The sequence below is a fragment of the Dipteris shenzhenensis genome, chromosome 22 (assembly GCF_047967505.1).
Source record: "Dipteris shenzhenensis isolate YYH24624 ecotype China chromosome 22, Dip_SZ_1.0, whole genome shotgun sequence".
Lineage (NCBI taxonomy): Eukaryota > Viridiplantae > Streptophyta > Polypodiopsida > Gleicheniales > Dipteridaceae > Dipteris > Dipteris shenzhenensis.
In genome coordinates, this window is record NC_141617.1 from 11,635,072 (window position 1) to 11,660,034 (window position 24,963).

The window sequence follows — 24,963 nt, forward strand, 5'->3', positions numbered from 1 at the left end:
AACTTTGGACTTGCCTCGTAAGGTTCTGCGACATTTTCCCATAATCCCTCGCATCCAACATATGTTCAAGTGCAAATGCATTGCAGAGCTCATGTCATGGCATTCCTCCCATCGATCAACCGATGGCAAGTGGAGAACTCCCACAGACTCTCCTGCATGGAAGCATATTGAAGACACATGGCCAAGCTTCAAGGAAGAACCTAGGAACTTGAGACTTGGATTGGGTATGGATGGTGTGAACCCATTTGGTCTCAAAAGCACCTCTTACAGTGTATGGCCCCAGTGATATTGGTGAATTATAATCTTCCACCCTATATGGCTATTAAGAAAGGACATGTTATGCTGTCCCTTTTAATTCCAGGGAAACAAAAAGTCGAAAATCCTGATGTTTATTTGGAGCCTTTGATTGATGAGCTAGAGATACTTTGGAGAGGTATCGAGGTGCATGATGTGAGCAGGCCTCCCTCGTCACGAGACTTCAACTGCAAAGTAGTCTTGATGTGGACGATGCATGAGTTCCCAGGTGTTCAGGTAAGCATTGCACTTCTAATTGTGAATAGGCAAAGGATGTGGCACCCTAAACCCACCTTCAACTCTTAATTGTGTCTATTGTTGATCTCATTGAGGATGAGATTGAAGCGTAGCCCATCATTGATATTGGCAAAACTATTTTACATATTGTCTCATTCTCCTCACCTCACTTAATTCTTGTATATGTGGGCTTGCAAAAAAGCATTGTTGTTTTTGTTAAAATTATGTTCTTTGGTAATCATGGGCAATGTTTGGAAAGCAGGATGTACACCAAAATCTCACTTTCTATATTCTTTGTTTAGCGTCTAAATATGCGTCTAATTCTTAGTGTAGACACGCAAATAGACGCACTGATAAACGCAATGTTATACGGGCTCGTATTTTCTCAGTGTAGATGCGCTAATAGACGTGTTAATACATGTGCAAATAGACAAGCTATAAACGCAATGTTAGACTGGCTCGTATTTTCTCAGTGTAGATGCGCTAATAGACGTGTTAATACACGTGCAAATAGACAAGCTATTAGATGCGCTATTAGATGCGCCTGTAATTTCTTTATTCAAGCAATGCCTATAGACACGCTCGCTATTTTGTGCATCTATTAAGCGCGTCTATAGTTTCTTTGTGTTGTTGTGCATGATGGGTACTCTAAAAACCCCCCAAGAGTCGGCACTACAGACTCCAAACCACCCCAATCCCACACCAGTTGAGATTACCCCAGCGGAGTTAGCACAGCCCAGCTGGCTACATAGCCGAGCCCCTTCCCCCATGCTGTCTTATGCCCCTTCCCCCATGCCGTTAGGAGGTCGTTCCGTCTCGTAGAACCATCGGCGTACTCCTGTGCAGTCGAGACTCGGTTCTCCAACTACGAGTGGTCCATGTAGTCCCGTGCAGTCTCCAGCTACGAGTGGCCAACGTACTAGCTCAACATGACATGGTAGTAGGCGTAGTAGCAGGAAAGCGGTGGGGGATGCATGGCATAGTGCTTTGGGAGGGGTGGTGGTGGGGACGAGGATGATTCAGATGATTTAGACGTGCCTCCGGGTGATGGTATGATCTTCTATGACCACTCAGACAGGAGGCATCTTGATGGATGCATGGGAGAAGGACATCATGGCCTTCATGCACTCTGTAATTGCTAACAATTACAGAGATTGCTTTATCCACTACAAAGACCAGCCAAAGAGGTTGGCTGATGAGACCCTCGCTGTTGTTCGCTCTAGGTATCCTAACCCCCCCAATCTTCAGTTCACAGATAAATGGGCCAAGTCAAAGATTATTACAATACTTGGCAATAAAAGATCTTCGCTTAAGAGGCAGGCACTAACGGAGCTTGCCAGGCTCGAGGGAGGTCAACCACCAAGTGGCCCACCCCACACCGCTCACAAGTGTGAGTGGAAGAAAGCAACGAAGTCAGCGAGGGAGGAACGCAGGGAGGAACGCAGTCTGCAGCACATGGAGGCATGAAGGATCCAAATGGAGCAATATGGAAGCATGCATTTTCGAGCAGGGGGTGTTGAATCATGGGAGGCCCAATTCGTAAGTATCGATCTCAAATTATATTGTTTATTTAGTTTATTAGGAGGTTGTTTCTTTGTACTAACTCCTCTGCAAATTGTGTCATCTTGCAGCTTGATATTGTGGGCAGATACCCTACTCCTGCCGAGACAGCCTACCACCACCACCATCACAGAGGAGATACATGGAAGAACTTTTATAATGACGGGTTGATTATCGAGGAGCAGTATATCCGGGCTATTGGAGCATCCTCCGAGGTATTTGAAAATAATTAAATAATGTCAATATTATAAGTAAAGATTTGATTTTTCATACATTGATATATGTTTCCCTTGTTTACAAGCCCCTGCACAAGAAGACGAGGAAGAAGATGAGGAAGGAGGCAGAGAAGGGAGCGCAGAAGGGAGCGTAGAAGGGAGCGAGGACGTGGAGAACTTAGATTAGTCATAGAAGTAGTGCTAGCTACTCTTTTTTGTACTTAAAGCCACTGGCTTGGCTTCGTGCCTTTTGTATATACACTCCTCTTATTTTTGGTACTTGAAGCCACAGGGTGTGGCTTAGCTTCATGCTATATGTACATACAAGCACTTTTTGAGCTTTCAATTTTCTTGTGCAATGTTCTATCAATTAATGCCTTGTGAACTAAACGTTTTGGTGTTGTAATGTTTTATTTGGAATTGTAATTGTCGGCTATAGATGTGCTTGCAAGAGTGCTAATTAAAATGCGGTTGGCTGTAAGAATTGAATTAGACAATTTGGAAATGGGATTCCTGTAACTACATAGCATACACAACATACACAGTATTCTGTAAATTTAAAAAATATTATGCAGCGCGTCGATCAAACCGTCTATAAACGCGTCTATATACGCGTCTGTTTGTTCACTACAAGGCATAGGCCATTTTTTGATGGAAATACCGATGCTTTTTACATTAAAATTTTTATTTTTCACGGGCGCAAACATCGCTATAAGTGTCGCGAAAAGCATCGAAAAAGGACCGTCGCTATAAAGCGTCGCTATATAGTGACATTGGCAAACGTCGCTATATAGCGACGATGAAAACATCGCTATATAGTGACACTGTTAATAGTCACTATATAGCGACACTGCTAATCGTCGCTATATAGCGACGATTGACAGAAGTAAAAAAAAGGGTTAGTGGGGCTAAACAGGGCTTCCTTTTGGCCCTGTTTAGCCCCACTAATCCTTTTTTTTTTTGGTAATTACAAAAGAAAGTTTTTTATAACAAAATTTCCCTTGCTTGCAGGGTGATACAAAATTGTTCTTGTGAAATAATGAGTAACAAATGCATATACATGTTGGACATATACAACAGTGTTTGTAACAAAATCACCCTTTCGAAAGGGCGATACGAAATTGCTCAAGCGAGTTGATATATAAAATGCTACTACCACTACTACTCATCCGAATCCGAATCATTTTTGTCTTGTTGGCCTGTTCCTTGGTCCTCGACACCTGTGTCTTCTCCCTCGTCCTCGCCACCTGCGTCTGATCCTTGGCCCTATTGATCGCTCACCTCCGATGATGGGACGCTTGAGCTTTGACCCTAAGAGTGAACCATATAAATCGAAAATTAGATTGGAACTTAAATTAAAAAGTGAGATTACAAGTAGGAGTAAACTTATACCGTGTGAGCAGCCACCTCAGCCCAATTGACCGTCGCTCCCATTGCCTCTTGCTCAATGAACCACGGCTTTGTTCCTATCCGAAATGCGCATCGCGTCTCTGCATCTGTAGGAAGACGGCCCATCGCAGCTTGCTGTGGATCCAATTTACGAGAGTTAGAGTTAGCTAAAGTGCATGTAATATGTAAGTTATAAAACAAATAGAGCAATACATTAAATGAGAAGAAGTAGACTTACCATGATTGCCTCGAATGCATACCGTCCGCCTGTACCAAAGTGCCTGTACCAAAGTGCCTGTACCAAAGTGCGAAGTACCTACGACGTCCAACCGTCTCTTCGCAGCCCTCCTCTGACCCTCAAACATTTCAGGATGGTCCCTATGTTGCTTCTTGAAGTACTTCCAATCAGCTTTGTCTGCCCAGCTGGGTTAGCCAACCCCTTTGTGATGGAAGTACGCAAGGTTGATCTACAATGCTTCAGGACCAAACCCATGTGCTCTCGCATATGATTGTCATTAAACTCCACATTTGGTGGATTAGGGTATCTTTGTTTTAACTCATCGATCACTGCCTGCTTCTTTTGGGCATCTTGATACTGCCAATCGGTATTTATGCCGCTCTTGAAGTGATGACTCATCAACTTCCTCATGGTGGCCATTACTGTTTTGCCCTGTTTATCTTCTATTATCTCTCCGGCAGATGTGATTTGATAGAAGAGATCCCCTGATGAGTAAGGGGGACTGACGGTAGCAGAGTCTGAAGGAGTGGAAGCTGCGCGAGCGCTTTCGAAGCGAGGAGTAGCAGTGGGACTAGGAGAGGGAAAGGGACCTAACTGATACTGTGTCTCCGGACCAAGTGGAGACCTAAAGGAGTGTGAGTGTGCTGACTCGTCTACATCTCCCGAGTCAGCACAACATGAGCCGCCCGTCCTACTCTTCCTTCCCTTGCGAGAGGCATGCGCAGGTGATGATCCCGCGGTCGAAGGGGCACGAGGGGATGGCTGGGCAGTACGTCCACCCATCAGTGTAGGGGAAGGAATTGTTGAGGTCCTCTGAGAGAGCAGAGAGAAGAATCTCGCTGCCTCCTCATCGCTCATCTACGCTACAAACTCGTCGGGACTCCCGACAAAGCCATGCGCAGCTAGCAAAGGAGTTCCCCGAGCGAGGGGTAGTCGTAGTGTTATGTGGAAGAGGAGTCGGACCAGGGGTAGTCGTAGTGCTAGGTCCGAGAGGAGTCGGACCAAGGGTAGTCCTCGGGGTAGTCGCCTGAGAGGAATCAAAGTCCTCTGGAGCATATAGATCGTGAGCTCTCCTCCTGCGAGGCTGTCCGTACTCGTCGGATGAGCGACGTGATCCCATGTCTAACATAGACACAAACACAAAAATAGAAAACAAAAAAACAAACATAAGCATAGGCATAGGCATAGGCATAGGCATAGGCATAGGCAAGAAGAAAGAAGAGGGAAAGGAAAGAAGAGGGAAAGGAAAGAGAAGAGGAAGAAAAGGGAAATAGAGAATAAGAGTTAGAGAGAATAAGCTCATGCTTATGCTTATGCGGAAATAGAGAATGAGAGAAGGGGGAAATAGAGAAGGGGAAAGAGATGAGGGGGAATGAGAGAAGCATAAGCATAAGCTTATGCGGAAATAGAGAATGAGCTTATGCAAGAAGATGGAAAGGAAAGAAGAGGGAAAGGAAAGAGAAGAGGAAGAAAAGGGAAATAGAGAATAAGAGTTAGAGAGAATAAGCTCATGCTTATGCTTATGCGGAAATAGAGAATGAGAGAAGGGGGAAATAGAGAAGGGGAAAGAGATGAGGGGGAATGAGAGAAGCATAAGCATAAGCTTATGCAGAAATAGAGAATGAGCTTATGCGGAAATAGAGAATGAGTTCTCTATTTCCACATAAGCTCATGCATAAGCATAATCTTATGCGAAAATAGAGAATGAGCTTATGCGGAAATAGAGAATGAGCTTATGCGGAAATAGAGAATGAGAGAAGCATAAGCATGAGCTTATGCTTCTCTCATTCTCTATTTCCGCATAAGCTCATTCTCTATTTCCGCATAAGCTTATGCTTATGCTTCTCTCATTCCCCCTCATCTCTTTCCCTTCTCTATTTCCCCCTTCTCTCATTCTCTATTTGCGCATAAGCATAAGCATGAGCTTATTCTCTCTAACTCTTATTCTCTATTTCCCTTTTCTTCCTCTTCTCTTTCCTTTCCCTCTTCTTTCCTTTCCATCTTCTTTCCCTCTTTCCTTTCCCTCTTCTTTCTTCTTGCCTATGCCTATGCCTATGCCTATGCTTATGTTTGTTTTTTTGTTTTCTGTTTTCGTGTTTGTGTCTATGTTAGACATGGGATCACGTCGCTCATCCAACGAGTACGAACAGCCTCACACGAGGAGAGCTCACGATTTATATGCTCCAGAGGACTTTGATTCCTCTCAGGCGACTACCCCAAGGACTCGACTCCTCTTGGACCTAGCACTACGACTACCCCTGGTCCGACTCCTCTTCCACATAGCACTGCGACTACCCCTCGGGGAACTCCTTTGCTAGCCGCGCATGGCTTTGTCGAGAGTACCGACGAGTTTGTAGCGCAGATGAGCGATGAGGAGGTAGCGAGATTCTTCTCTCTGCTCTCTCAGAGGACCTCAGCAATTCCTTCCCCTACATCGACGGGTGGACGTACTGCCCAGCCATCCCCTAGTGCCCCTTCGACCGTGGGATCATCACCTGTGCATGCCTCTCGCAAGGGAAGGAAGAGTAGGATGGGTGGCTCATGTTGTGCTGACTTGGGAGATGTAGACGAGTCAGCACACTCACGCTCCTTTAGGTCTCCACTTGGCCCGGAGACACAGTATCAGTCAGGTCCCTTTCCCTCTCCTAGTCCCACTGCTACTCCTCGCTCCGGAAGTGCTCGCGCAGCTTCCACTCCTTCAGACTCTGCTACCGTCAATCCCCCTTACTCATCAGGGTATCTCTTCTATCAAATCACATCTGCCGGAGAGATAATAGAAGATAAACAGGGAAAAGCAGTGATGGCCACCATGAGGAGGTTGATGAGTCATCACTTCAAGAGCGGCATAAATACCGATTGGCGGTATCAAGATGCCCAAAAGAAGCAGGCGGTGATCGATGAGTTAAAACAAAGATACCCTAATCCGCCAAATGTGGAGTTTAATGACAATTATATGTGAGAGCGCATGGGTTTGGTGCTGAAGCATCGTAGATCAACCTTGAGTACTTCCATCACAAAGGGGTTGGCTAAACCCAGCTGGGCAGACAAAGCTGATTGGAAGTACTTCAAGAAGCAACATAGGGACCATCCCAAAATGTTCGAGGGTCAGAGGAGGGCTGCGAAGAGATGGCTGGACATCATAGGTACTTCGCACTTTGGTGCAGGCGGACGGTATCCGTTCGAGGCAATCGTGGTAAGTCTACTTCTTCTCATTTAATGTATTGTTCTATTTGTTTTACTTACATATTACATGCACTTTAGCTAACTCTAACTCTCGTAAATTGGATCCACAGCAAGCTGCGATGGGCCATCTTCCTACAGATGCAGAGACACGATGCGCATTTCGGATAGGAACAAAGCCGTGGTTCATTGAGCAAGAGGCAATGGGAGCGACGGTCGATTGGGCTGAGGTGGCTGCTCACAAGGTATAAGTTTACTCCTACTTGTAATCTCACTTTTTAATTTAAGTTCCAATCTAATTTTTTATTTATATGGTTCACTCTTAGGGTCAAAGCTCAAGCGTCCCATCATCGGAGGCAAGCGATCAACAGGGCCAAGGATCATACGCAGGTGGTGAGGATGAGGGAGAAGACACAGGTGTCGAGGACCAAGGAACAGGCCAACAAGACGAAGATGATTCGGATTCGGATGAGTAGTAGTGGTAGTAGCATTTTATATATCCACTCGTTTGAGCAATTTTGTATCGCCCTTTCGAAAGGGTAATTTTGTTACAAACACTGTTATATATGTCCGACATGTATATGCATTTGTTACTCATCATTTCACAAGAACAATTTTGTATCACCCTGCAAGCAAGGGAAATTTTGTTATAAAAAACTTTCTTTTGTAATTACAAAAAAAAAAAAGGATTAGTGGGGCTAAAGAGGGCCAAAAGGAAGCCCTGTTTAGCCCCACTAACCCTTTTTTTTACTTTTGTTAATCATCGCTATATAGCAAGGTTCACTAGTGTCACTATATAGCATCGTAGATCAACCTTGAGTACTTCCATCACAAAGGGGTTGGCTAAACCCAGCTGGGCAGACAAAGCTGATTGGAAGTACTTCAAGAAGCAACATAGGGACCATCCCAAAATGTTCGAGGGTCAGAGGAGGGCTGCGAAGAGATGGCTGGACATCATAGGTACTTCGCACTTTGGTGCAGGCGGACGGTATCCGCCGTTCGAGGCAATCGTGGTAAGTCTACTTCTTCTCATTTAATGTATTGTTCTATTTGTTTTACTTACATATTACATGCACTTTAGCTAACTCTAACTCTCGTAAATTGGATCCACAGCAAGCTGCGATGGGCCATCTTCCTACAGATGCAGAGACACGATGCGCATTTCGGATAGGAACAAAGCCGTGGTTCATTGAGCAAGAGGCAATGGGAGCGACGGTCGATTGGGCTGAGGTGGCTGCTCACACGGTATAAGTTTACTCCTACTTGTAATCTCACTTTTTAATTTAAGTTCCAATCTAATTTTTTATTTATATGGTTCACTCTTAGGGTCCAAGCTCAAGCGTCCCATCATCGGAGGCAAGCGATCAACAGGGCCAAGGATCAGACACAGGTGGCGAGGACGAGGGAGAAGACACAGGTGTCGAGGACCAAGGAACAGGCCAACAAGACGAAGATGATTCGGATTCGGATGAGTAGTAGTGGTAGTAGCATTTTATATATCCACTCGTTTGAGCAATTTTGTATCGCCCTTTCGAAAGGGTAATTTTGTTACAAACACTGTTATATATGTCCGACATGTATATGCATTTGTTACTCATCATTTCACAAGAACAATTTTGTATCACCCTGCAAGCAAGGGAAATTTTGTTATAAAAAACTTTCTTTTGTAATTACAAAAAAAAAAAAGGATTAGTGGGGCTAAAGAGGGCCAAAAGGAAGCCCTGTTTAGCCCCACTAACCCTTTTTTTTACTTTTGTTAATCATCGCTATATAGCAAGGTTCACTAGTGTCGCTATATAGCGACTATTAACAGTGTCGCTATATAGCGACGTTTTCATCATCGCTATATAGTGATGTTTGCCAGTGTCGCTATATAGCGACGGTCCTTTTTCGATGCTTTTAGCGACACTTATAGTGACGTTTGCGCCCGTGAAAAAAAAAAATTTTAATGTAAAAAGCGTCGGTATTTCCATCGGAAAATGGCCTATGCCTTGTAGTGTAAATGCGTCTATACACGCGTTTAATGATGCGTTTGTTTGGTTTTTAAATTTTCTACCAGAGCATCTATTTATGTGTCTGTATGCGCATCTATATGTGCAACTGTCTGCTATATAGACGCATCGTTATACGCGGGTCTTTAGACGCACAAATAGACGTGCAAATAGTCGCGCCCGTAAGTTTTCTTTAGTTCAATAAACGCATCTGTGTGTGCATCTATAGGCTTTGTCTTGTTGTGGGTGGCAGACCTATAATACACCTAAGGAAAATAGAAATTTTCCCACAAGGGCCCACAAAGCCTTAAATGAGATTTGGGGATGATCTGGGGTGGGTGCACATGGGAGGGTGGTCAAGCATGGGTAGGATGGTTTAGGTGGTCCCCAATGTGAGAGGAATAGCCAATAGGGGCTCTTTGCATGTGTGCCATCCCTCCACCTCAACATACCTTTGCCCCAAACAAAGGAGCACTCTCATTGGTACATCTCAAATCCCTCTCTAATCCCTTAAAATAATGAAACACTCATTGGAGGCCCTTTTGAGACCGCATTTCTCCCCTAATGCTTATTTCAAAGGTTGTTTATTAGTTTCATTTTATATTTAAGGGTATATTTTTACACCAAGAAGGTGTATATGTGCACCACCATTCTAAGAGATTTGGTCAAAGAAATGATTCTTCAAAATACAATGTTCATGGAAAGTATTTGACTATGCACTCCATTTTTTAATTTGGACTTTACACAAGTTCTCTTCATCCCTTTTCTTCTCGATATAGTTGCATGCCACCAATCCCAGTCTCGTGAATCCATACCTGATGATATACTTACACCTCGAACTAGTCAATCTATACATGTAGATGGTTCTTTTTGCAATGTGTGCCACCTCAAAGTAGTGGTGTGGCCTCGATGACACAAACAGCAAGATGCTCTTTGATGTATATGGAGAGTGGACGACGCAACAACAGGCTCGTTCAAAATTGTGTGAACGTTCACAACAAAGATCGTTGGAAGTGTCGCTCAAACAACAACATATAAAGCCCAACAAGACATCTTCGAGGCTATTTGTTGCACCGGGTATCTTTTAAGCATGGTTCAAAATTTGCATTGAAAAAGAGCCATGGCGTCTGTAGCAAGGATGGGTCCAAGTTTTACGATGCCAAGTTACAATGTTGTCCGTAACAACTACTTGGATGCATACTATGAGAAGATGAAACAAGAGATGCAACAAGTAGTATATGATAGTATTGAGAAAACATGTTGCACCATTGTTAATGATGGATGGAAAAATGCCACCAAGAGCACTCTAATCAATGTCATGGTCGTGACATTTAACAGAGAGAACTTTTGTCAATACATTGACACAAGTGGCCATGCTAAGACAGGCGAATACATTGCTAAACAATTGGAGGCAATAATTCTAGATGTTGGGCAACATAATGTTGTTCAGATAATCACCAACAATGCGAAGAACTACAAGAAAGCTGAAAGCATTATAAATAAAAAATATACAATCGTTTGGGCATCACCGTGCTCTTGCCATTGCCTTGACCTTATGCTTGAGGATTGGTATAAATCAACGGACACCCTGTGGTTCAAAGCCTTTGTAGATGAAGGATGAAGAATGAAGAATGGTACTGTACTTCCTTAACCACGAGAGATTGTTGGGCATATTTAGAAACCACCAACTGAACATCCATTGGAGTTTTTAAAACCTGGAGAAACACGCTTCAAAACAAACTATATAGTATTGGAGCATTTGCTCAAGCTTCAAGGAGTTGTAACGGAGATATTATTCAGTATAGAAGCTAGCGAGTGGATAGCTGAGCCAACTTCACAAAATTTCCATGCTGAATTCACGGAGATGAAGCAAATCAGTCACAATGTTGGCTTTTAGAAAAAAATAGCTGATGTGACTAATGCAATGCGAACAGTATGGTTTGCCATCCGAAAACTAGACGTGAAAGGTCCAAGGTTGGGTAGTGCTTACATGGCTTGGTGGACTCCTCAACGAGACCTGTTGAAGGAAAATAGAAGAGCCACAAGTTACGGTGGTGGCTATACTGTCAGTCGTCATCTCAGTTTGTAAAAGATGTTTCAAAAGTGATGGAATCATGCTCACAAAGACTTCACTATGCTAGTCATATTTCAGATCCCCAATGGTGGGAGTATCATCTGGAAACATTGGAACACGTAGTACAGCCTTGGCATAATCTCTTGGGATGATTTTTTGAAGATACATTTGAATATGCTATTGTTGTCAGTTCTCAAAGCCATGGGTTAAGACTAAGCTAAAATTTCAAAATCCAATCCAAGTATGCAAGGTGAGTTGATTAGCAATTTAAGAATCAAAGATCCACCTTCAGATGGGGATAGTTGACGATGGTCATGCATCTTTGCCCGCGGGTTCAGTACTCATTATTTACAATTCCATTTCATAGTATGACAATTGTGCAACCCATATTTGTACACATCCACATTAATTACTTCAACAATTGTACAATAATAATTTGACAGAAGAAGACAGAGAAACCAACCATGAAGACTTGCACAAAGTAACAAAGTTTCAAAAATTATCTAGATTGAAGACAATTTTATTTGGATGCTCGTTTTGCTTTATAGCCCAATACTTCCTGATAAACTTAATTGATTAACTTAATTAGTGCCTTAATCTTGACCAAGAATAACCATACCTCCATTTGCATAAGATTTTGCATTTTGCAAAAATTGTGAGTCTCCCATTGCATGCCCATCAATATTCATTCTAAAATGAGATGAAAGTACAACTGGAACATTTTGACCATAAAGTCCATATTCTACAAGTTTCTTTGATATGAAAACGATAAGAGAGCACCTCGCGGGGTGCACTGCTTAGAAACCCTATGTATCACCTGCGTTCAAGGAGTATATAAAAAACCCCTCAACTAAAATTTCCCCCGCAAAAAAAACACCCCTCTTTACTTATGAACAAGTGATTTTTTTCGAAAGTTGAATTAAAAAACCCCTCTTGTTATTGTAAACCTGTAAAAATTTTCCAAAAAGTTAAATTAAAATACCCCTCCTTTTGAATGCATGTGGTACACTAATTTTTTTTTAGGTGAATCCCCTGAGGAGAGCATAACGATATAAGTGGACAGAGAGACACTTTTTGTATGTGTAGTAGGGAGATAGGAAGAGCTCATAAATGTACCACAACTCTCGTGAGCCAAAAGGATGGAGATGGAGAAGATGAGGAGAGGTGTGGGAAAACGAGAGTAGCAAATTGGCATGGTGGAAAGAGAAGAATGAGCAACTGAGAGAGGAGTTAGATAGGATGAGAAAGTCTAAGGAATTGTTTGAAAGGTCGAAGGTGGAGCGATTGGCAAGGTGTAAGGAGAAGAATGAAGTATCTACGAGGGAGGAGGAGGGATGGAGGAGAAGAGCATGAGATAAAGGAGGGCAGGTTGCAAAAGGGAGATGGAGAGGTGATGATAGAGCTAACGGAGGTGATGACAGAGCTAACGGGGAAGTTAGCAAGGGATGTAGCGGTGGCAAGCAAAATTTACCACTGGATCAAATTTATAAATCATCTTTTGTTACCAAACATGTTTAGAATATTTTAAATCATCTGATTTAAAACATCTTGTTTAAATCTCCCACAAATCCTTAAGGAAGATAACTTCCTCATAAACTCATATTTTACAATGCATACATCATAACCCTAGCTAGGGTTAAAAGGCTCACTTGTGTCCTGTATGTCCTAATTTGATTTGATTTTCTCATTATTAGAAAATTGGCTCTTGATTGTGTTCACAAGTAGGCCTTTGCAAACTAGCCCTTATATGCAACGTCTTGACCATACATTGAGAATCTTGGTGTATACTACACACCTAACCCTCCTTACTATGAATATTAATGTCCCACAATTGATTACCCTTACAAAGAGTTTTCATAGCAACATGTGTGTGTGTGTGTCCATCAATGCATTTAATATGTTTAATATGGTATTTAGGTGAAGGTAGGTAGCTAATTTTCAATGTGCTTGATATACAAAGGGCCAAATATGCTTTGTTGTTTGGGACGACATTCAAGACACCTTCACAATGCCTCAACCCACCCTTGCCAACAAACCTCCTCTAGTTCATCGAAACTAGTAAACACGAGAAAAGGAAATGGAATCTTATAGAGATTCCACTCGAAAGTTTATTTGTAAGGCATAGCTGTAAATCATTTCCATGAATGGCTCCTCCTGTTCAATCAATTGAAAAATTTGGCGATGCAATAAGGATGATCCTGCGAGGGACCATAGCACCCCAATTTAAGGAACTCCTAAAGCTAGAGGACCTCGTCATTGGAATCGTACCAGATACTGATACGATATTAGAGAAGCCACTAGGTCCAGACACCCACGATTTCAATAATGATGTGTACTACAAGGCTAAGCTCGATCCGGTTCGTATTGCAGAGGATTTCAGTAAGTTTTATTTCCAAGGCCTGTGAATATGTCCATGAATTGCGCCTCTGGCTCGATCAGCTTGAAAAATTGGCCATGCAATATGAATTCGATTTGCGGTAGACCATAGAATTCTACTACGTGGTACATCAGAAACTAAAGGATGTAGAGAACGTATTTTTGGAGTCCTTGGGAGGCCACAACGGAAGCATCTCTGCTGCGGAATGGTAATGTTACTTTCGTTACATGACGTTGGTATTTCAGAAACCGCACAGGAGAAGATTGTCACAGAAGAATCTTGTTGGTCCCAACGTCATCACCGATGGACAGTTACTAATCTCTCCTATATCCGTTTCTGAAACACAGTAACGGTTTACTAATCTTCTCCTATTGCCGTTTCTGTAACACAAACCTGCTGTAAAGCAAGGAGAATTACATTCCAGCGCAGAGATGCTTCTCATCTGCAGCCTCCAACCACTCCAGGAAATTTCACGTTCTTGTCTTTTTTTCGTTTCTATTGTACAACGTAGTGGAATTCTTGGGTCGACCGCCATTCCAATCCATATTGATCCTCGAACTGGAGCCACCATTCACCCCATGTCGAATGGTGAAGATAGCGAGCTAGGAAATCGTCTGCAAGAGAAACCAGGATGACACTTAACCTTGCAGCAGACGTCGTTGCAATACCGGTGGCTTGCAGATTCTCTAATATAGCATCGGGATCTGGCATTAATGTCCCAATGAAGGAGCCTCCTGGCTCTAGGAACGTTGCTATGGTCCTTAAAGCTGCACGGTCTAGTGACCCTATAGAGTCCCTACCAGAACCATGCATATTGCAGCGCAAACTGGTAGCTACACATGTCGAAGCACGGCAGAGCTGAAGAGCGTCTTGGCCTTCCGTGCACGACTCATCTGTGCCTACTGCTTCGATAGGCTCATCCGTGCTTCGACGTGTGCAGCTACCAGTTTGCGCTGCAATATGCATGGTTCTGGGAGGGATTAGAAATAATCGAGGATGAATTCGTCGTGTGCGCTCCTCGCTCGGCGCTGGCAGGAGATGATCGCCTCAAAACGGAGAGAAGGTTCGAGAAGATTCGTCCAGCTCCCAATTTCACGCTCGAGTGGTCATGATCATTGCCGCTCTGAAGAGGAATCGAGAAGATCCTTCTCTGCGTGTTGAAGGTGGCAACAGCGTCTTGAAGGTGATCTGTTGCCGAGCACCGATCTCATGCTACCGTCGAGCTGTTCCATCGACACGTACTTTTGTCCAAGAAGCGGCTGATCATCAAGGTAACTTTCACGCTCCAGTTATCAGCTAGTTGTTTTGTCGAGTTCTCAGGTGCTCCTGATGATCGTCATGTCTTGTTCTTGCCAGCGCCAGCCATTTTATAATACCTTCAATCTGCGGTTTTCTTGCTAACGCCAAGCCGTTTCAGAATACTATCGTAACACCTAAGTTACGTAGACTGCGAGACTCATGGAAGATCAGAGACTAAAACTAGAAGGAGGCACACAGAAATGAGGCACAGGAAGAGCAATCACAAGATGATCTGATTCATGTTCTGGGCTACCTTAAATCGGCTACACCTGTGTTACATCAAGAACAGCGCACAACTGTTCAACGGTATTTTGGCCTCAAGAAGATGGCAATCGCCTTGCCCACGACGATTGTAACTGTTGGCTACGCGCTGAGCTGGTGATCGATTCGCGGCTGACGTGGACGCTTCATCGTTACGTCTACTCCCCCCCGAAAAGTAGACAGCCAGTGCATGGTAAGGTTTGACCCATGAAATATGGGCGGTTGTGTGGGTCTGTTTCCGTCCGGTCGTGCACCTTTGCAAAGCATAAGGTGTCTTGCCAATAGCCTTCAGGACTTGGTAAAGGCCAACCCATTTGGCCAAGAATTTTTCCGCCAATCCTACTTTGCGGGTGTTGTAATGCACCATGACTAGATCTCCTTGAGAATTTTTATTTTTTTTTTCGAAAAGCTGCGATTATATTAAATTGGAAGAAAAGAGAAAGATTACATCGCTGCCCGGAGGTAGAGTCAACAACCCCAACATGCTGGGGGGATTACCAAAGGGAAGTCCTATTCAAAAGGGAGGAGCTACTGTCTCTCAACTAAAGAGGATTTTGCTAGCACAGTCTACAACAAGCTTAAGATCTGATTTTTGAGTAGTGACAGGGCTACAAGGATTTCTTCTTGTTTGACTAGGTTCTCCTCCATATGAGCCAGCTTGGGATCTTGTTCTTTGTACGTGTGGCCTTCCATCTTCTGCTCTAGGGCCTGCATCTTCTTCCTCACGTCTTTGAAAGAGTCTTCAATCTGTTTACAAATGTCAAGGATTAGAGGATGTAGTATATCTTTATGAGTACCTTGAAAGAGCATTTCGTTACGGCTAATCCAACCATTCCACAAGTAGGCTGCTCTTATACTATTCCAAAGAGTTGTTGGCAATCCATAGATTTCTCCTAGAAGGAGTTCCTTAGCTGAAATAGAAGAAGGATGGATGTAGAACATGAGTTTGTTAAACCAATTTAGTGCGGGAATGTTAAAGCTACATCCCATAAACAAATGTTGGAGAGATTCATTTTCAGTTTTGCAGCGGCAACATTTACCATCTCCCTTTCCTATCCTTAAGGCCCTCATGGAGGTCCACACAGCATGATGTAAGATTAACCAAAGCAGGCAAGACTTTTTGGGGCTGATGTCCCTTTTCCAGGAGTTGCTGAACCTAAATTCCCATTGTCTTACATTCCAATTGATTTTCCATAGTCTATTAAGTTTAAATTGAAGACTGGAATTCAATTTATGAAGAGGGGGGAGGGGGAGAAGATGACTCCCTTGATGCCATTTAAAAGACTGAATTTTGAATTCTCCTTTGAAGTGGATCCTTGCTGCCCTGGAGTCCCCAAAGTCTATCCTTTCTTGCACAAGAAGATAATCAGAGTTAGACAGTTTGAATAGATTTTTAAGACTCCTTTTATCCTTCCATCTCCTATTGGCATAATCCCATATGTGTCCCCAGAGCATGCCCTTCTTATGCAGTTTATAAGCATGTTTCAGATCTCCAGAGAAGAAGTTCTGAAGTTGAGTGCTGAACCAAACAGAGTCCAAGTGGGCCCATGAGCAAATGTGATTGGAGTATCTTTTGAGGATAAGTTGCTCTTTGAACTTGTTCCAAGAGTTCCAAATCCCCTTCACCAACTGGGAGCCTTTCGGAATGATTTTGAGAGGGCTGCAGATGAGGGGGATAGTGTCCAAATTTTTCCAAGTAGGGCAGTCCTTAAGTCTAAAGTCCATGTTGTGCCTATGGAGCAGAAGGGACCAGCTATCATTAGGGGAGAGAAGACTTCTGATGACCCATTTAGTAGCCATCCTGTCAGATAGCTCACAAAGGTTAGGGATCCCAAGGCCTCCCTTCTCTTTGGGAGTGGTGCAAAATTCCCAGGCCACTTTGGGCAGTTTGTAGATGCTCCCATCTCCACTCCACAAGAAGTTCCTGCACAATCTATCAAAGGACTTTAGGTCAGCATTAGAAGGCCTCCAACAGGAGAGGAAATATATGGTGGCAGGAATCACTATGTGTTTGAGGACCATAACTCTAGAGGCCATGTTGAATTGCATCCCTTTCCACTTGTCGAGCTTGGCTTTCAGCTTGTCAAGGACCCACTCCCATCTTTGGTGTATGGAGACACCAAATCCCATCGAGATACTAAGGAGCCTAAAGATATCACCATCCCTAATCATTTTGCAACCTTGTTACAGGAGCCAGTCAGGGGGGAGTTTGTTCATAGTCTTGATTCTAGTCTTGGAATGGTTAACTTGGCTGCCACTGGCCAAACAGAAAGTGCCCAAACAATCCCAGAAAGAGGCGATAGATTGGTCATCATTATGGATGAGAGCATTGGTATCATCAGCAAAAAGTTGCAGGCAGAGGTCAGAGGGGCTATTGGGAATGGCAATTCCTTTTAGGGCGACTTGGTCCATCTTTTCCTGGACAAGCCAACCAAGGCCATCAGCAGAGATAGCAAAGAGGAGGGGGGCTAAAGGGCAGCCCTGCCTGATGGATCTCTTGAGAGGGAAGGGGTCAGACAAAGAACCATTAATGGCAACTCTAGATCTTGCATTGCCAAATAGAACCATGACAAATTTAATAAATTTTCTTCCCAAGCCCATGTCATGAAGGGATTGAAAGACAAAATCCCAGTCCAACCTATCATAAGCCTTGTCAAAGTCAGTCTTAAAAAACATAAAGTCTTGGTTGGTAGACTGGGCATGCTCAATGCCCTCCCACATGCTGATGATTGCATAAAGAATGTACCTTCCCTTGATAAACCCCTTCTATTCCTTTCAGATCCAGGAGTTTAAGTGGTTGGAGAGTCTCAGAGCAAAGGCTTTGGCATATATCTTGTGAGCAGTGTTAAGACAAGTAATTGGTCTCCAGTTATTAAGGAGGTGTTTTTCTTCTCTTTTATGAATAAGCTTGATAACTCCCTCGTTAACAGAAAGAGGGAGAGAGCCATAACTGAGGGATTCGTTCCACACCATCAAAAGGGGAGAAGTAATACAGTCCCGAAAGGTTTGGAAGAATTCGTTTGGAAGGCCATCAGGGCTCGGACTTTTGCCTTTTTTTAGCAGGTCAATGGTGTACTTAATTTCAGTTTCGGAGAGGTCCCGGTTGAGAATGTAGTTCAGCTCCTCTGGGACAACAGCTTTTCTACAACGGGCTATAGTAGCCCGGGCCTTGGTCTTCTCAGGAGAGTAACAAGGATCCCTACTGAAAATTTCAAAGAAATAGCTTCTTATGTACTCTTTATTCTCCTCTTGGGAAAAGATGAAGAGACCATCTTTTTTCTGCATAAGGGGAAGGAGGTCTCTTCTAGACTTCTGTTTAAGGGTCCGAAACATTTTATTCAAGGGTCTATCGGCTTTACCAGCCGACCAATTCCTAGTGTACTTCTTAATTTGGTTGCCCTCAATAAGCTCTTCCCTTTTGAGATCAACCTTGGCTTGAAGGATGTCAGAGAGGACTACTCGATCTCCAGTAAGCATTCTAGTTTCAAGGGTTTTGAGGGAGTCATACTTGGCTTTCCTCCTGAGCTGCCTTATTTGTTGGACAGATCTTTTAGTCTCTCTCAAGAACTGCTAGGTTGATTTCACAACACAAGCCCAAAGCATGGGAGGGAGAAGAGGGACCTTCAAAATAGGAGGACCAAATCTTATCAATCTGATCTCTGACAAGGGGGAGGTGAAAGAGATCCTGATCCACATGAAACCACCCAGACTTGATATTAGAATTGGAGTTGGAGAGACTAAGCAGAATAGGTTTGTGATCTGAAAGACAAATGTCTTTGAAGACCTTGACCTGAGAGTTGGTGAATGAGTGAAGGAGACCTGAGGAGACATAAGTCCGATCCAGTCTAGCCTTCCTATGATCCTTTCCTTTCTGAGAATTATCCCAGGTGAAATCATTGGAGGAGGAGGCATCGACTAGGGCATGGCTGTCTTTACATTTATTCCACTCTCTCTTCTCCCTACCACTTATAACAACACCCTTCCTAAAATATCTATCAATGCTAGACTCTACCATATTAAAGTCACCAAGCAAAATAACTGAAAATTGAAAAAAAGAGAGGGAGGTCCAGAGGGAGGGCCGAGAGCTTAGCAGGCCCCCAAGCATACACAGAGGCCACCACAAAGGTCTCCTTGGCTTTTATCTCTACGGCTACCCACCTATGAGAATCATCATAGAAAATGTTAGTGATTGATGACCCCCATTTCTCATGGACTCCAAGGGCAGCTCCCCCCTTCCTTGGGGGGTAATTAGTGTGGAACCATCTGTGGGAGGTTGACATAGCTTTGAGGTTGTACTCAAGAGTCTTGTCAACAGCCTTTAATTCCTGCAAGCAAATAAAGTCAGCATCAATACTGTTGTCACTCATCCATTTCTTAAAGACCCTCGGTCTCTCTGGATCTGCTCGGGGGGGTCACTCATCATATGTAACCCTATCACGTGAGTTCAATAGAAGGATATTTTTTAGCTCTAAAATTTACAGAAATAAATATACATAAGGGACTATTTAAAATAGTTTTGGAAAAAATTTACAGATTTGTATAGAAAAGGGGTACATTTTATTAATGAAAAATTTACAGATAAGGGATTTTAGAAATATGCCTTGAACGCACGTGGTATAGAGGGTTTATACATAGTGACCCCCCCGAGTGGATCTATTAATCCTTGGGTGTTAAATGAGATGGCTCTTATGGCTTGCTTCATTTCGAGTTTGTGTCTCTTATTGTACACTAGTGTTTGTTGCTGTTGTGCCTTCTTTAAATGCTCTGTTGCATTTTGTCGAATAAAGGATAAAGCATCCTTGAGGAATTATGCCCATTGCTTTGCATCCTTATGCTTTATTTCATTCTAATGAATTGTGCCAACTTCAGGAGGAAAGGTCGGAAGTCGACCGAACAGAGCTTCAAATGGGCTGCACCTTGTTGATTCATTTTGATAGCTGTATTGCAGGCAAGTACTACGTAGGGAAGAGATATATCCCAATTAGAGTGCCGGGGGTCGATGTACATCGCGAGCATCAGCTTAATTGTACGGTTACTCGTTCGGTGAGACCGTTGCAATCCGGGTGGTTCGGGCTTGTGAATTGTTGCTTAACATTGAGGCGGCCAGCTACAATTCTTAGCGATTTAAAATTAGTATCTTGATCTGCCCCGTGAGGGAGAATGAGGTGTTGAAGAAAGAAATTGGCAATGTTAGAAGCAGTTGCTGATTTGAGTGGTTGAGCAGTTGTCCAGCCTAACATTAAGCGTCATCACCTCCTTTTTGTCCTTTCCCCTCCTGCCTTCATTCTCGGACCATCCAGCCCCATGCTAACCTTGGAGCTGTTGACCAAGTTCAAGTCGACATTTCCCGACGGAGAGCAGCGGCGATTCAGGCCGGCGATTCAAGCGGTGCCATGCACGCTGCAGTCCATCACCCGCACTCCATCCGTGGCACTGACGCTGGTGGACCTCTCTTTCTCTGGTGGACCTCCAACCCTACTCTCCCCAGTGCCTCTGCTCCTGAACAGTCCTTCCACCGCCTCTCCTCACAGCCATAAAAATCGCAAGTTATCCTACCTTACGTTGCTCCTTGTAGAAAAGCATAGACCTGTCTTCGAATAGCAATGTAGTTGAGGACGACTATCTACAGAATCCAAGTGGGGATCCAAGTGGGGAGGAAGCCTCTGAAAGCAGCGATGAACCCAGCGAACACAAACTCGGGCGCCACACTCTGGAGGTACTGCCACTCTGTTCCCTTTTTTGGTTTTCCATTTTTGCGTACGTTTTTCTATTGTGGATTGAGGGTTCCAACCATTTCAAACGGTGAACTTGTAATGTCGTATGCTTTTCTTTGCCTTTTCTTCTCCCTTCCTCTGCGTATGTTTTCAGCAAAGATAGCAATGATACCCATAGTTGCACTCAGGTATAAGCGACCGTCACAGCCCACATGAGCGTCAATTCGGTCAGCTGGTGGGCCTAAGGTTTTGGCAAAATAAGAGAATGTATCGTGAGAGGAAGGCCTTTGTGATGGGCTTTGTGGCGAATGGCATGAAGAAGGTCTTCAAATCAGGAGATATAGGAAGTTGGTCGGCATTCTCATCTATATGTGCAACACAAGACCGGACATCAGTATTGTTGTTGCCATTTTGAGCAGGTTCTGCAATAAGCCCCAAGAGAATCATTGGAATGCAGGGATGCGGGTGCTTAGGTATGTGAAGGGCACTCTTGATTATGGCATCACCTATGGTACGAGCACTTCCTTGGCTAGTCATTGTGACTCGGATTGGGTAGGAGATGTTGATTCGAGGAAATCAGTTTCTAGATATTGTTTCTCTTTAGGTTCAGGTATCTTCTCTTAGATCAGTAAGAAACAACCAACAATGGCATGGTCTTCTACCAAGGCTGAGTATAAGGCAAGATATTTTGTTGCATGTGAAGCAATGTGGCTGAGGAGGATCTTATGGCACATGGGAGTGCAAGAGGATGAGGCAACTGTGCTGAGGTGCGACAATCAAATTTGCATGGCCATTGCTAAAAATCTAGTGTTTCATGCGTGCACAAAACATATAGAGATTCAATATTACTATGTGTGTGATTTGATCGAGGACGGGATAGTGGAATTGGTCTACTTTCCTAACAGAGCAAAATGGATCAGATGTCTTCACCAAGGCACTCGGAAAGGATCAGCTTCAAGGTCATCTTCAGAGACTCGACATTGGGCCGAGAAGGTAGTTCACCTATAGGCGGACATTGAGGGGGGGTGTTAGATATGCTCAATGCCCCACCCTCCTGGTATCCACTAGTGGTCCAAGGTGCTCAAGTTGTAAGGCCCCCATATGAGGAGAAGCCATGTGTGAGCCCGGGACACTGGATGGATCCTAACTTGCATGTTAGATGAGGTCTATCAAAATGAGATCATTGATGGTAGAAAGGTGATCTATGTGAGTCTAGCCTATGGGCTAGGCAGGGTAGGTAAGTTGGTAGCACAACGAGGCACATTGTCTTGATTGTGTGGGAGCCCCTTGCTATGGCTGGGGTCTAGGGGCAGTTGGTCCCCAATTGGGGGGTCCAAGGGGGGCCAGCAACCCCCTTGGTGGGGGTTCGAGGGCGAGAGCCCCCGAGGCGATGGTATAGGGAATATTCCATGGATGACTAGTCGGTTCCATCGATTAGGTTGACTGGTCGGCTCCACTGACTACGTTGATCAGACTACTGCCCTCATAGCTATAAAGAGGCGACCTTCCCAGTCCATTGTATTAGATAGATCTTCCACCTAGTAGCTCTTCACCTAGTATCTGTCAGATCGCCATCTAAGCTCCACTGTGGGAGTGCACGGGTGGATGGAGCCATCATATGTACTACATCAGTATTGAAGGAAAATTTTGTTCGTCTTCAATTTGTTGTGTGCTCTCTATTCTTTGTTCAGTTTTTGTTCCGTTGCGCCGTGTAATTTAACATGGTATCAGAGCCCAGGCAACTCTAAGGATCAAAGAGTAGAAGAGAGGTGAGGGCTTCAACAGCATATGAAGTGATGGCATCAAAAAGTGGCTCGAGTAGAGCTGCACCAACAATAGCAACAATCCAGGTGTTGAGGATTTGCCCACCAGCCTTCACTGAAGGCAAGCTAGATGGTACGAACTACACTCTGTAGAAGTTTAAAATTAATGCTATTCTCGATTCGTATGAGCTTCTGGAGACAGTACTGGGGACTCTGACCCAAAACCATAAGAAACCCCCGACCCAGCAAATGCGGGGAGAATGATACCTCCTAGTGCCAACCTTCTACGAGCATGGAAATGCAGGAATGCAGATGCTCTGTGTGCCCTAGTTACAAGTACTACTGATAGTGTTTTGACCTTGATTCATCAGCATACATCTAAGGCATCTGTGGCTTGGAACATATTGAAGAGTCAGTATGAGATGTGGAATCAGACAAGGATCCAAAACTTAGAGAATCAGCTCACAACTGAGAAGTTTAATGAAGGAGAGACAGCAGAGGCGTTCATAACCCGAATCAAAAATTTGTGTGACTAGATGGCTGGGGTTCTGGGATACAAAAGACTAGCAAAGAGGTAGCTCAGCGGTGTCTCCGAATATGTCCAGCAAGGTTTGATGGACTGGTAACAGTTCTTAACACTCAGGTGAGACCCCAACCATTGACATTTGAGGAGTTATGTGCTTTACTTATGGAGGAGGAATTGAGGCTTAAAGCTTGAGATGGAGGTGGCAATGGGGATGCTGCATTCTCTACCACTGTGAAAGGCAAAGGTGGCTCCTCCACCAAACATGAGTTCTCTACTAGTGGTGAAAAAAAGAAGAAGGGCAGCAAGAAGAAGTTTCAGGGAGAATGCTTCTACTGCAAGAAGAAGGGTCATGTGATTGCACATTGTCGGGTCAAGAAAGCAGATGAAAAGAATGGTACCCTAAAGAAGACAGATAAGGGGAAAGAGACAGCTAACACAGCGGAAGCATAGTTGGATCTATTTTTGGCCATTGAGGAAGAGTGTTCCTCAGTTCAAGAAGCTTCAACCACTGATTCATGGGTGTTGTATAGTGGTGCGTCCCATCACATGACTTGCAAGAAGGGTTTATATCGTTCCATGCGGCCTCTACAGGAACCCATCACCATGACAGTTGGAAATAATGCAAAATGCCTTGTTGAGGGTACACGGTATGGTTTCATTTGTTTCTATAAATGGAGATGTTAAGAAACTATCTAATGTGCTGTATGTTCCACAAATCAAGAGAAATCTGCTATCAATTGCTTCCATAAACAGATGTGCCTCAGATGCTAACTTGTATGTGTACAAGAAAGGTGGAAAATCTACTATTATTGTTCTATCTGTGGATGATCTCCTTATTGCAAGTGACTATGAAGACATGCTCCAGCAATCTAGAAAGGCATTGGCATTGAGTTTGAGATGACAGTTGATGCACCACTGTTTGGGGATTGAAGTCTGGCAAGAGCCAGGCAAGATCTTCATTTCTCAGTAGAAATATGCAAGGAGGATCTTGAAGGCATTTGGTATGTCTGAGTGCAAGGAGATAGCTACACCTTGTTGAGAGTTGTGGTGCCATAAGCACATGTAGAGCAAAGGTATGAGCAAAGGGTAAGCTGCCACATGGCATGGAGGAGATATCCCACATGTGAGCAAGCAAATGGATGTAAGTACCCTCACCTATAAAAGGGAGGTTCATTTGAAGGAATATAAAAATCAAGCACTTTGCACTATCTCAAGATTCTCTTTATGAGTCCAAGCTAATCTATCTTGGAACCTAATTGACTTGAGATACATGTCATGAGCACTCTCTTCATCATGTTTCCACATAGGTTCCATCCACCTTAGAGCGCTCCATAGATCCTGAGGCACACATGTTTTGTCATGGTATCAGAGCTTAGGTCTAGTCTCCTAGATTAGTTGTAGGCATGTCTTAGGAGCTCATGTTTTTCTCCTAGGTTAGTTATAGTTTTTTAGATGGAGAGTTACTTCTTGGTTTCTTGATGTTTTTGTAAACGAGAGTTCTTATGAAATTTCAGTCTCCCCATTCTGAAAGAGAGTAATTCCTAGAGAGAGAGATTCATTGAGAAATAGGAAGAGACACTGTCCAATTTCCTGCATTAGCCTTCACAAGCTCCTCAAAGGCTTGCAAACGTCCCCAACGACCTTGCATTCATCTCCAACAATGTTCCACCAGCCTGATTTTGGTGACTCCACAGCGCTTCGCTAAGCTCTCCAAAGCTCCAATGACGAGCTTCAGTGTATTGCAACCTCCAAAGCCTCAACACTCACGGCTCCCTTCATCAACTGACAATAGCATGGCCAGCTGCATCTCCCACGACCTCGAAGCTCTCGGCCTTTCACAACGTG